General features: G+C 34.7%; 1 protein-coding gene across 22 annotated transcripts in view; it reads left to right on the top strand.

The window, feature by feature from the left end:
- DLG1 (discs large MAGUK scaffold protein 1) overlaps window positions 1-13,466 on the top strand; it is a 270,922-nt gene that overhangs the window by 211,861 nt on the left and 45,595 nt on the right. The gene's annotated exons all lie outside the window — the stretch shown is intronic.

Below are 13,466 nucleotides of genomic sequence, written 5' to 3'. Positions count from 1 at the left end.
GACTTAGCCATGCTTTTATCTTCTGGCCAACACGTTCTTGCCAATAGGTGTATTATATGGAAACCAAATACAAAAGCAACAAGGAAATAAAACGTAAACACACTTCTATCCATACAGCTTCACCTAGCATTAAGCAAAACTAAGAAGACAGGTATATCTGGGCAACAAAATACAGGTAAAGGCTATTTAAGCAGGTTAAGATCTGGCAAAAGCTACATGGAAAGAAGAGAAGGGTAAAAACATGAAATGTTGAGAATGCTCGGTGGTAACCAAACTTAAATTGAACTTCCTAAAGGTGGGGGGCTATAAATCCCTTGTTTATAGCAGGGCACATGGAAATTGGAGTAGCAAGCTAGCAAAAGCCATCCTTGATGTGGTTTTGTTTAGAGAGCTAGAGGGACCCATATTTGGTCAAAACCATCTATCTTGCTAGTATCAGATAAGTTGACAGTTTTTTGGTTTTAAAGGATGTAAAAATATGCTTCCATCTCTACCCTGCACTCCAAACTTACTGGTCCAGCCAACTCATTCAGTAATAAGCAGTTTGAAAGGAACTGGCCTGGCATTCATACGGAGATATTAACAAGAAGAGGTGGAAACAAACAACAAAGCTGATTAGCAGGAGGAAAAGATGGCTTAACAACCAGAAGAGATAGATTTTGAGCTAGCATAACCCAGGAAAGAAGAAGAAAGCAAACCGTTTTCTTGAGTTGAAACACAAAGAGACATCATAGAAAAATTCAATAGGGGACATAAAGGATACAATAGGAAAAGTAAACAAAAAGAAACAAAAGCAAAGAGAATTTTTAAAGTTTAGAGAGAAAAAACAGGTTATTTTATATATATATATATGAGAAAGTCGCTCAGTCGTGTCCGACTCTTTGCCACCCCATGGACTGTATAGTCCATGGAATTCTCCAGGCCAGAATACTGGAGTAGGTAGCCTTTCCCTTCTCCAGGGGATCTTCCCAACCCAGGGATGCTATATTATATTATATCATATAATAATTAGACTTTCTGGAAAAAGTAAATTTTTTTTTTTTTTTTTAACACCCTTTATTTTTTTAAAGAAGGGAATAAATGCTTGAACTTATAATTCACTCAAGAAAGCTTTCCTCAATTAAAAAGAAGTGCATCTTTATATTGAAAAGACATAGCATGATAGAAAACTCACAGTGGTCAAAATCCAGATATATTCTAGTTAAATGTTTATTAAGAATTTTCTGAAACTCAGTTAAAAATATTACCTTATTAATAAGGAGATAAAAATTGATTGATAAAAGAACTGCTTTAATGCTTGGTGAGCATAGATCAGGACAAGGATCTTTAATTTTATCAATGGTGTGTTCAGTGACTCTTGATTAAGCCTAAAATGTACCTCTGTATACACTAGGCATACTTGCCACTGATGGCTGGCAAAGGTGGGCTTCCCTTCTGCTGCTGCTGCTGCTAAGTAGCGTCAGTCATGTCCGACTCTGTGCGACCCCATAGACGGAAGCCCACCAGGCTCCTCTGTCCCTGGGATTCTCCAGGCAAGAACACTGGAATGCGTTGCCATTTCCTTCTCCAATGCATGAAAGTGAAAAGTGAAGTGAAGTTGCTCAGTCATGTCCGACTCTTAGCAGCCGGGGATTTCCCAGGCAAGAGTACTGGAGTAGGGTGCCATTGCCTTCTCCTTCCCTTGTCCTAGGATAGGTATTTTGTGCGCCTAGGAATCTTTTTAGGTTCTCTTTTTCTGTGCTTGTACTCTGGTTTTGTTCTTTTTTGTGATTTCTATGCTTTTCTTCTGTGTGAATCTTTCTGATTGACACTTTTTCTTTAGTTATATTCAAAACTTTGAACTTTTCTAATCTTGATGGAGCCATTTTTGTATCAAGGAGAATTTGCATCCAACGTTGCTTATTCAAGTAGCTACTACTTAGCAGACGTCTTCTGTTTTAAGGTTAGACTCTTATGTTAATTATTCTTGTGTATATATCTTTTTTCCCCCAAATATCTCCTAAACACCAGACGTTACTTCTCATTTGACTTCTCCAGCTGTATTTCTCCCTAATGTTTGAAACTGAGCATGTCTGAAACAATTCTTTTACTCCTTCAGTAAATGGCATTTCCACTGATGCTTAAGTCAGAAGACTAGGACTCAGCCTTGACCTCCCTTCCTTTTTCTCACCCTCTATTTCTCAGCCACTAACCTGACCAAACCCACTATCATATCTTACCTGAACTTTTCTAATAGCCTCCAGCAAGTCTCCTTACTTCTTTCTTGTACTTTCTCCAGACCATCAGCCAAAATCATCTTTTAAAATAAAAAGATTGGATTGTATCATTTCCCATTTAAAACACTTCCAGTTATGCTCTGAATAAAATCCTAATAGAGCCTGCAAGGCCATGTGTGATTGAACACAGTATAACATGTTTGGCTTTACTGCGCTCCCTCTACTCATTTTTTTGCTCCTTAAGGTCTAACCATATAGTCCTTCTTTCAGACCCTTGATTACAGAAGATATTTTCCTAATTCTCTGTTCATTCTGTTCTTAGAACATTTTCCCCCTGTTATTTATATGATTGGCTCCCTCTTACGATTCCATTTCTTTTTAGCACTGTTGATATTTTTCGTTACAACACTTAACACAGTTTATATGTTTATTTAGGTGCCTGTTTGTTTTTATTTATTTAAGCCTTGCTCTGGAGCTTTATGAAACACGTAGCTCTATCCCTATATACAGATGATGATATAGACTCAAATAAAAGCTAGCAATAGCTAGGATTCAGTCCCAGGTCTGTTGCCTTAAAAAACGTAAGTGCTTTTCACTAGGAATATTTTAATAAGTGTTTAGCCTGGCAGTATTGATTTGTACTGTATTTTTTTTTTTTTACCACAGCTGTGGTGTCATTGCCTAATAAACACAAGGTAAGTACCAATAGAGCACAGAAAACCAAACATTACCTTAGAAACTCAAAAAGAGGTAAATCATATTGCGTGCTATAAAGGGAAAATGCCATAGATAGAGTCGGCTTGGAACTTAACTGGAAGCCTAATGAATGGGCAGGCTTTCAATGGGCCGAGAGAAAAAAATGACATTCTATTAAGAATGACAGAAGACCAAGGATAATAGAATTAAAATTTAAAAGTGTATTTTGGGTACTTTGAAAACTTACCTGTCCTCTTTACTGTATTGCTACTTACCTTATGTTTGTTTATTAGGCAGTGACATAATGGCTTTATGTTTTAATATTAATTATGTAGTTTTAATAAATGTATTTTTGTCATACAGCACTTAAAAAAAAAAACATATTCCACATCATCAATCTGTAACTGCTGTGCGGGCCAAGGATATAAATTGAAGATAAGAGTCAGACTTTCTTTCTCAGTGAGGGGGCTATTTTCCAAAGTACAAACAGAATTGCCTGATACTCTGATAATCAGTCATCTCCTTACAGTTATAGTATCTTCACTTTATTAATGACAAACCCCTTTGGATTCTCTGGTTCATTGATAATCTGACGTGTACATATGTGCAAAGAGGTAAGCTTCTTTGGTCAGAGCGAGTTTTTATCTTTCAGGATCTATAATTTGCCTATTAGTCATCCATGAAATACTATTATGAGTTCTTCAGCTTATATACTTTAAACTTTTACGACATAGGCTCTAAGTATGAAAACCTCTACAAAACATTTAGAAGGACTTCATCTCCTACCTCCCCTCAGTTTTGCTAACTCCAAAAATAAGCAACAATATATTTTTTAGAGCTTTACTACTAGTCATTTTGGGGAATTACAATCAGAAATCTAACACAAGCACTGGAATTACTATTCTAATGTTTTACTACATATCCAGAATTTATGAAATTTTGACAAATTAGTTGGGTGATAGACTATAATAGAAAAAAATATATGCCAGACATCTAACCATGTTTATTAACTCTTTTAATTCCCATAAAGCCCTATAAATTGGGCACTTTTAGTGCTATTTTCATTACAATTTAATAAAATAAGATACAGGAAGGTTAAAACAACTTGCCAGTTACACAGGTGTTTAGTGGTTAAAATTTATTCCTAGCCCTTTGTAGAGAAGAAACTTTTCCTCTGCCCTTTTAGTTTTAGGGGCTGGGATCTATGAATTAAATTGACAGAAGACAGATTAACAGAAGAAAAGTTTTTATTTTGTATGCATAGAGGAAGCCAACAAGTATGGGAAGTAACCAGGTCATTAAATTGTCATTGTTGTTCAAGTGTTCAGTTGTGTCCAGTTCTTTGTGATACCATGGACTGCAGCACCCCAGGCTCCTCTGTCCTCCACTATCTCCTAGAGTTTGCTCAAGTTCATGTTGATTCAGTCAGTGATGCTATCTAACCATCTAATTCTCTGCCAACCCCTTCTTTTGCCTTCACTTTTTCCCAGATCAGGGTCTTTTCCAGTGAGTCAGCTCTTCACATCAGGTGGGCAAAGTATTGGAACTTCAGCTTCAGCATCAGTCCTTCCAGTGAATATTCAGGGATGATTTCCTGTAGGATGGACTGGTTTGATCTCCTTGCAATCAAAGGGACTCTCAAGAGTCTTCTCCAGCACCACTATTAAATGGTTAAAGTTAAAGGCTTACCTGCCTAACAGAGTTTGGAAAGGGGAGTGGAGAGAAAAGTCTTCTAATAGAAAAACAAATAGTTTTCTTAAGGAAAGAAAAGAACATTTTTAGGAGAAAGTTTGTGACAGTGTTTGTCTCTACAGTAAGAGTAGTCTTTCCACCTTCTTCAAGGCCATAAAGCTCCCCAGAAAGGAGAGTTATTATACAATAGCCTTGTTTCCTAGAAATTGCTACTTCTACTCAGACAAGGAAAGCTCTAAGAAGGCATTTTACTATGTTTGTTGAACTTCAAATGTCCTCACCTTAAAATAATCTCTGTGACAACTCTGGGGTTCCAAATGGTCTGCATACGTTGAATACTTCTCAACCACATAGTAAAGCTACTTCCCTTCACAAAAAGTTCTAAACTCAAAATATTTTATCTCACTGTTACTCATTGTATACTGTAACTTTCAGACCTTATTTTTTGTTTCAGAAATAATTATATTGCAATGATATGATAAAGGAAGAAGAGCAAAGGGAAAGTATTAAACATATATTAAATGTATTTTCTTTCCCAGTGGATAGATCTTAAATTTGTGAGGTATTTTATTTTGTTTTCATAGGAGAAAAAAACATGTTCGAGATTGGTGTTGCTATCCCTGATCTTCAAGTGACTGAAGCCTAGAAAAGCTGAGAGGTTTGGCCAGAGCCACTTCTCTCAGTTTCAAAGGTTTGCTTTAAATCGGAGTTACAGGGATGGAGTTTTAACGCATCTTCTCATCTTATTTTTATAAATACTTTTGGTAGCAACCAGAAAGTTTGGAGACTGAATAGAGAGGTTTTATTGGATTAGTAGCATTTCTTTGCAAGCACTTGTCATTTCTTAAAATGATGTTCTGTAGCAGGCTTCTAATTTTTTTTCAGTAACTTACTTTCCTTTCTATACCTTTTAAACTCTTTCCTAACTATTTAAAACAACCAGCCTGACTTTTGACTCAGAAACTTTGACTTTTTGTTTCTAGACCAGTCTTAGTATCCATTCTTTGACAGTTGTTGCTCTCAGATGTTTAATTAATATATTTCATTATAGAGTATGGATGATTTTTATTCTTCATAGATGGGATTGCAAGCTTCAAAGACATTAGAGGAGATAAAATTTCTCCCCACTCTCTTCCCACCTGCTTTCTTCTACCTTTTTACTTCTAGAATGGAGATACAAACTAAGATTAGAAGTTGAAACGGGAAATAAATGCAGAAAGTTGGCTATTAAATATTGTCTCTCCTCTTGGAATCATACACATACTGTTTAACTTATAGCCAGTAGTTCAGAGATTCCCTAACATATTTCATGATAGGGAATATAGTTTGATTCAGAAATTTCTGAAATGCTTAGTGGAAATTCTCTTAATATTTTACCTCTCTCCAGTGGTAGCTTTCCTGAAATGAGTTGTGATATAATTTCTAGAAGAGGGATGCAAATCACTTAACAGGAAAAAAGAAATGAGACTCTTCTTCCAAAATAAAAAGAAAAGATAATAGAGGTTGAGTATAGGGTGAAAATTGTTAGAGCTGAAAGTATGAGTTAATTGAAACTAAAAGAAAAGATAGGAATCTTACCTAGGTAAATAAAACGGGAGGTTTAAAGGAAAACTAACTTTGAGGAAAGTATTAAAGTACGTTCAAAACAGGCAGATGGTTATGAGAAATTGTTAATAGTAAGTAAAGACCATAAATATGAAAATCTGAACAGAGTGAACAAAATCAGTAAGGCACAAATTTAAGATATTGTCAGGAATTTACTTTAGGTCTTTAAAATCTTAAATGTTGAATATCTGAGCTTTAGTTGCTTTGTAATAACTTAGATCTCAGCAAAGAACATTTTCTGCCTCACTGTAAAAGGTAATGTGATCTTTTTACAGAAAGTTTTTAAATTTCTAAAATGTAGAATACTAGGACTTTGGATAATTCAATAGGCAAAATGGCTGAAAACAACTAATAATGCTACATGAAGTATAATGAACATCTAATTAAAAGCGTCGGAGTGACTTCCCTGGCAGTCTAGTGACCAAGACTCCGCACTGCCAATGCAGGGGCCTGGGTTCGAACCCTGTTCAGGAAATTAGATCTGACATACAGCAACTAAGAGTTCACATGCTGGAATGAATATTGAAGATCTCATGTACTTCAACTAAGATCTGGTGCGGCCAAATAAATAAATAAATATTTTTTTAAAAGCATCAGATCACTGCTAAGGCAGTAAGGAATTATCAAACAAAAAGTGAAGGGAAAATGGGAACTCAGAGAGCTAAAGAATCACAGAAGTCACTTTTGAAAAAGTTCAGTGAGGTACTATCTTACAAGAGTCAGTTGTTAAACTTTCAGGAATTTTGCAAACTAGCTGTTAAACATAGTGATTATTAAAAATAAAATTATACAAATGTACAAATAAGTTATATTTAAAAGATTAAAATGTTAAAGGTTATGAAACTTCAAAATAAAAATAAGTGATAAAACTCATCATTTCCTAATAGTTTTCTAGGATAGCCACTAATATGATGGAATATTTTAGTGGCTATCCTAGGGGGATAAAGAGAATATACAAAATAAGATAGTAGATTTATAACTGAATCACCCAGAACTTCCTCCTCCTCACTCCCAGAAAAAAATTAGAATGGCAAAATCAGATGAAAAGATATCCCTATGTGCCCCAAAATACACACAAGAATAAACAAGCTGTCAACAGCTGTAAGACCCTGTGATAGTGATATCAGCATCTATACAAGGAGAAGTGATAGAAGCCTGAAAGTCAGTCTGTACTCATTAAAAAATGCAGTTGATCAATTTGAGAACAGCATCTGAAGCTATAAGGGTTTTTGCACAGTCTGTATGTGAGTGCAAGGTATCTCAGTAAGGTGTGAAGGAGCTGGATTTGTCTGAGCCCCTTCAGTTATCAGCTATAGCTCCATTTTAGTTCAAAGCCCCTCACTAAGGGAGAACTTCTAGAAGGTCCAGATGAGTGGGAGGAAAGAACAATACCCAGAGATCTCACAGTGTATGAGATATATCTTTGAACACTTGACAGAAACAGCAAAAAGGAGTTCTAGAGCTGTGAAGATAGAAAACTTGAAAAATCCTGACCCAGTACTCTTTATCTTTAATTGAAAGTTCAAGAAAACTAATTTACATAAAAATGAACAACAGAAAAGGATCAAGATTGAATCCAATGGAAACCTATTTGAAAAATGAATGTAAGGATCAGAATAATGTCTCTACAGTGAAAGTATGCCAGAAAGACATGCCCAGAAAACAATGAAAGGTATAACCTAATATTGCAAAACAAGTTAAAGAAAACTGATGATGATGTGGAAGAAAAATGTAAATGAGTTAATAGAACTCAAATTATTAGAAATAAAGAAGCATTTTATTTTAAAAATTTAAGTTTAGAAGGAGCACAATAGTTATTTAAAGCAAGTAGGTAAAAAACAGGAAATTTTTAAAAATAAAAATTAAAGAATTCTTTCCCTTCCACATCCTGACCAATTTTGTATTAAAGCCATTGTATGTGAAGGATAACAACGTAGTTAGGTGCATTGCAAGACCAGGAAGGTAGGGGACAGCTATGGTAACCCAATAGGACTGACCCCTGATGAGGGCAGGAGCTGTCCTGGTGTAAGAAGTGGGAGCCTGAGCAAAATGAGATGGTTACACATTGGACTGGTCTGAATCCAGTCTGGAAAGTAGATGGTACTAGAGACAGAAGACTAGTTACATAAAGATATTGATCAAGTGAATATTTATTTTAAGGGTAGTGTTATCTGTAACTTTTACTGTTCGAGAAGAGAGTTATAAATATAGAAAAGGGGAAAAATATAAACCATATAATACTAGAATTTGAAAAATTAGTATGAACATATTGTTTTCCATTTATACAAATATAAACATAAATGTTTATCTATTTTACATACAAATATTGTAATTCTCTAGCTCAGTCCACTGAAAAGGTGTGGGGTCACTGCCACTCCAATAGCAGTCAGCACACCTAAGATTCAGATCGTGGTTTCTAAATACTCAGTTCAGTTCAGTCACTCAGTCATGTCTGACTCTTTGCAACCCCATGAACCACAGCACCCTGGGCCTCCCTATCCATCACCAACTGCTGGAGTCTACCCAAACCCATGTCCATTGAGTCAGTGATGCCATCCAACCGTCTCATACTCTGTTGTCCCCTTCTCCTCCTGCCCTCAATCTTTTCCAGCATCAGGGTCTTCTCAAATGAGTCAGCTCTTTGCATCAGGTGGCCAAAATATTGGAGTTTCTGCTTCAACATCAGTCCTTCCAATGAACACCCAGGACTGATCTCCTTTAGGATGGACTGGTTGGATCTCCTTGCAGTCCAAGGGACTCTCAAGAGTCTTCTCCAACACCACAATTCAAAGCATCAATTCTTCAGCACTCAGCTTTCTTTATAGTCTAACTCTCACATCCATACATGACTACTGGAAAAACCATAGCCTTGACTAAACGGACCTTTGTTGACAAAGTAATATCTCTGCTTTTTAATATGCTATCTAGGTTGGTCATAACTTTCCTTCCAAGGAGTAAGTGTCTTTTAATTTCATGGCTGCAGTCACGATCTGCAGTGATTTTGGAGTCCCAAAAAATAAAGTCAGCCACTATTTCCACTGTTTCCCCATCTATTTGCCACTCCCATCTAAATTGCCAAGGCTGTTTGGATAAATACCTTGTTTCAAGAGTTGGGCAGGGAAAGTATTAGATTATCCTGTAATATTTTATGCCAGAAAGCATGGTGCTCAAGGAATGATGGGAGGCATGTCAAAAGGGTACATAATCCAGTTCAAAAGGCCAAGTAGGGAACAATTGGAGCATCAAATTGATGATAATAATACCTGATAGTAATCCACTGAATGAACTAGGAAATAATAAGGCTTTACTAATAAATGAGTTAATTGAAAGTTTGATGAGAATGGAGAAGTGTGCATAGTTTCAATAACTTATTTGCAACTGAAAAAAAAATAATTTTGCAGTAAAGAAACCTGGCTCACATAACGTTCATCAAGTGTTGAAAGTTGATAGCATCGGTAATGGGACAAATCAAAAATGTATACCACCTGGTAGGGTGCATTGGAAGAAACATACATCTCTTCTGTAACATTCCTGCCAAAGTTGCAGGTCTCATCATGTGGGAACATCAACAAATCTAAAGAGAAGTTCTACAAAATAATTGACCTGTAGTTTTCAGCAGTAGTAAGATTGCAAAGTCAAGGAGACTTGAGGAACTGCTCTCTCTGGAGGGGATGTCTCATAAGACAACTCATGGTTTCAAACTTGATCGATTTGCTCTTAATGATATTATGAGGAAACTTAAATGGAATGTGAGCATGATGTAGTAATGTATTAATGTTGCTTTCTTAATTTTGACGGTTTTATGATTGTATTAAAAAACATCTTTATTTGTAGGAAATACACACTGAGAATTCAAGAGTGATGAGACATCACGGTAGCAAGTTACTCTCAAATGGTTCAGGAAAAACAGTTTGTGATTACTTCAATCTTGAAAAATATATTAATCTTTTAAAAAATAATAAAAATGGATTTGAGAGTGACAGATACAGAAAGTTGGCAGAGAATATTAGACATACATTTAATAGGAATCTCATAGAAAAAAAACAGTACAACTAAACAAATAATTAAAATGTATAAACAGGAAAACTTTTCTAAAATTAAAAAAAAAATTAAAACTGCATATCAAAAGGTTTGAACAGGTACCTAAGGTGATAACAATCACCGAGAAATATTCTAATAAAATTATTGAAATTAAAAGAAAAATACTTTGATGAAATTGCAGGCCCTCAAAAAATGTTTTTAAAAAAAAATAAAATGAAGTAGTCATCAGAAGTTCATCAGCAGTGGTTTATAGGAGACACTGCAGTCAATATACTTAAGAATCAGAGAAAGAAACTGAAACAAACGGGCTTGAAATATAAAGGCTGCAATCAAATATATTAGTGAAGAATTAGGGTTCACATAACCCTTCCTGAAAAGAAAGAGCAAACTTCAAACACCCAAAATGATGGAAGAGATACTGATATAAAGACTGCTATTAGTAATTAAGATAGTTATAAGGAAAAGCATGCATAATATGAAAAAACTGTATGCTGTAACAATTTGGAGAAAATGCAGTTATCAGAAAGTGGGGGTAGAATTGAAGATAATACTAACATAGAATAAACTTTCTGATTGCTTTGACGTTATTAACAAAAGGATAATGTTTCAAATCAGATTTGGGGAGATTTCTCATAGTAGGGTCCAAAATCCAACAAAATCTGTTAGAACAACAGAATAAAGCTTCCTGATTTTATGTTTATATATTCACTTTTATAAATATATAAATTTTATGTAGATATATTTTATTATGTGTATAAATGTTTTATAAACATGTTTAGTAAAATACAAATTTTATATAAATATTTTATATATTATATTTAAATAATATATATGATCCCTTGTTTAGGAATCTAGTGTGTGTGTGTGTGTGTATATATAAACTTAGGCTTGTCCATGTGTGTGTGTATATATTCATGAACAAATAAAATAGACTGCACAGTGAGACTGTGTTCTAGTTACTGTTACTTCATAACTACCCCTAAAGCTCAGTGGATTAAGATAGCAATCATTTTGTGGATTCAGTAGATTAGGAATTCAGCCAGAATTTTGGCTTGGATGGTCCTTGTGGCATAGACTGAAGTCACTTAATGGGATTCAGCAGATGGATAAGCTACTTTGGAAGGTCCAAAATGGTTTCACTCCCCTTTTCTTGTGACTTTTGGTACCAGCTAAAGGTTTAGGCTCAGAGCACTATTGCATGACCTCTACAGAGTGGTGCTTGGACTTCTTACATGATCCTGGCTTCCTCCAGATGAAGCACCCCATGAGAACCAGGAAAAAGTTCCACAGACTCTTCTGATCTAACCTGGAAAGTCCCATATGATCATTTCTACCACATTGACTTGCTTAGTTGAGTCATAAGACCAGCCCAAACTGAAGAAGAGGATTAGACTTCACCTCTTGATGGGGAAATGGCAAGGTTACATAGTACAAAACCATATGGGATGCGAGGCATGCTTGGAATATATAATCTGCTTCAGGCTTTTTATATAAAAGGTATATTTGTAAATATATTCATATATATTCAACATATAAACATAGAATAGTATGAATAGAACTGGAGTTCACACACACAACTTCAGTCATATCAAAAGTTACTTCACCTTAATTGTTTCAAGAAAATAATTTTCAGATTTGATAGTAAAGCAAATCTAACCCTATACAGTATCTTGTTGTAACAGAGACAGAGGTTAGAAATAAAAGAACCATGTAGCTTTAAAAAAAAAAAGGAGGGACATCTGTATATGGTGTGGAGCATTCTTACTATTACTGCAGTAAGACCACTGCTATACTTATTATTGAATAAAATAAGCAAGGTAGAGAAATGTGTATGTTACTGTTTATTAAAGAAGGAGGAGCAATACATATATGTGTGTGTACATATATACATAATTACAAAATATGTATAAATATACATTTACTAAAATAATGTAAGTGTAAACATATTTACATGAACATATATATTTACTTATATTATTTTAAATGGAAGGATGAACCTTTCTTTAAATGTTTATAATGACCAGAACAGAATAGGGTAGGGAGAAAGGGATATCCTTGTTTAATATTGTTGTTTTATAGATTTGACTTTGGAACTATATTACCCACCTATAAAAAAAAAAGTTTACAAAGTAACCCCTTAAAAGTGAAGTTGAAAATAAAATGAACAAGTGAACCTTGATGTCTATCCATCTGGCAGCATTCACACCTAGGAAGGAATATTCCAAGTGATTTTAAAATGGTGTTCAACTGTATATTTCTAACAGAACATACTCCAGAATAAAAAGAACTAGGGAAGATAGTTAAGTATTTTCAGTGATCATGTAATGATTGTAATGTTGGTATTATAAACAAGCAAGTTGTGATGGAGTACTGTAATTCTGTAATCCCCAGTGTGTTGAGAACCAGGATTCTTCATATGTAAGAAAGCATTAAGAGATTAAGTAAAAACCTAATGGTACTAATTTTTAATTAGAAGAGCCAGTGTAAACTCAAGATTCACTTCATATTTTTAACCTATGTCTTCATTCATCAATCTGTGTCTTAGCTGTGTCTTCATAGCCTCAAGATTTGCCATGAGTTGCTAATTGTTGAATTGTCAGGGATTCATTTTTTACTAACCAGTCTACTAATTTTTATACTTTATATTTTCTATTATATTTTTAAAGAACAATAAAAGAATATGTATTATTGTGAACATTTAAATATTTTTGAGTTTTTTGATGAATTGTTGCTTCACTTGGCTTCCCCAGTGACTCAGCAGGTAAGGAATAATCCACCTGCAGGAGACACAGGTTTGATCTCTGGGTCAGGGAGATCCCCTGGAGAAGGAGATGGCAAACCACTCCAGTATTCTTGCCTGAAAAATCCTATGGACAGACAAGCCTAACAGGCTACAATTAATTAGTCTTGGTATCCAGCAAATAAATTTGGTGACTGTGGTAAAACGAAGAGTAATGCAGCAATAATCATGTTTACTTTTTGTCTTCTTAAACTACACACACTCCAGACACATAGCTTGCTTTTGTTATGAGACTGGTTTTGTAAGAAAAGACAATTGGTTATTACAAATAGAGAAAAAGGTATAAGTGGGTATAACCATGTAATTACAGTATTTTTTAAGTGATTATAAACTTGTTATTAATAGTTTTGGTAGTTTTTAATGTATGGAATAATTTAAAGTTGTCCATCTTCAAAATCATATTTGTTTTTTTATAA

This window comes from Bos indicus x Bos taurus, chromosome 1 (genome assembly GCF_003369695.1).
Source record: "Bos indicus x Bos taurus breed Angus x Brahman F1 hybrid chromosome 1, Bos_hybrid_MaternalHap_v2.0, whole genome shotgun sequence".
NCBI lineage: Eukaryota > Metazoa > Chordata > Mammalia > Artiodactyla > Bovidae > Bos > Bos indicus x Bos taurus.
The sequence above is the reverse complement of the archived record's forward strand: the minus strand, read 5'-3'. Positions and strand labels throughout refer to the sequence as shown.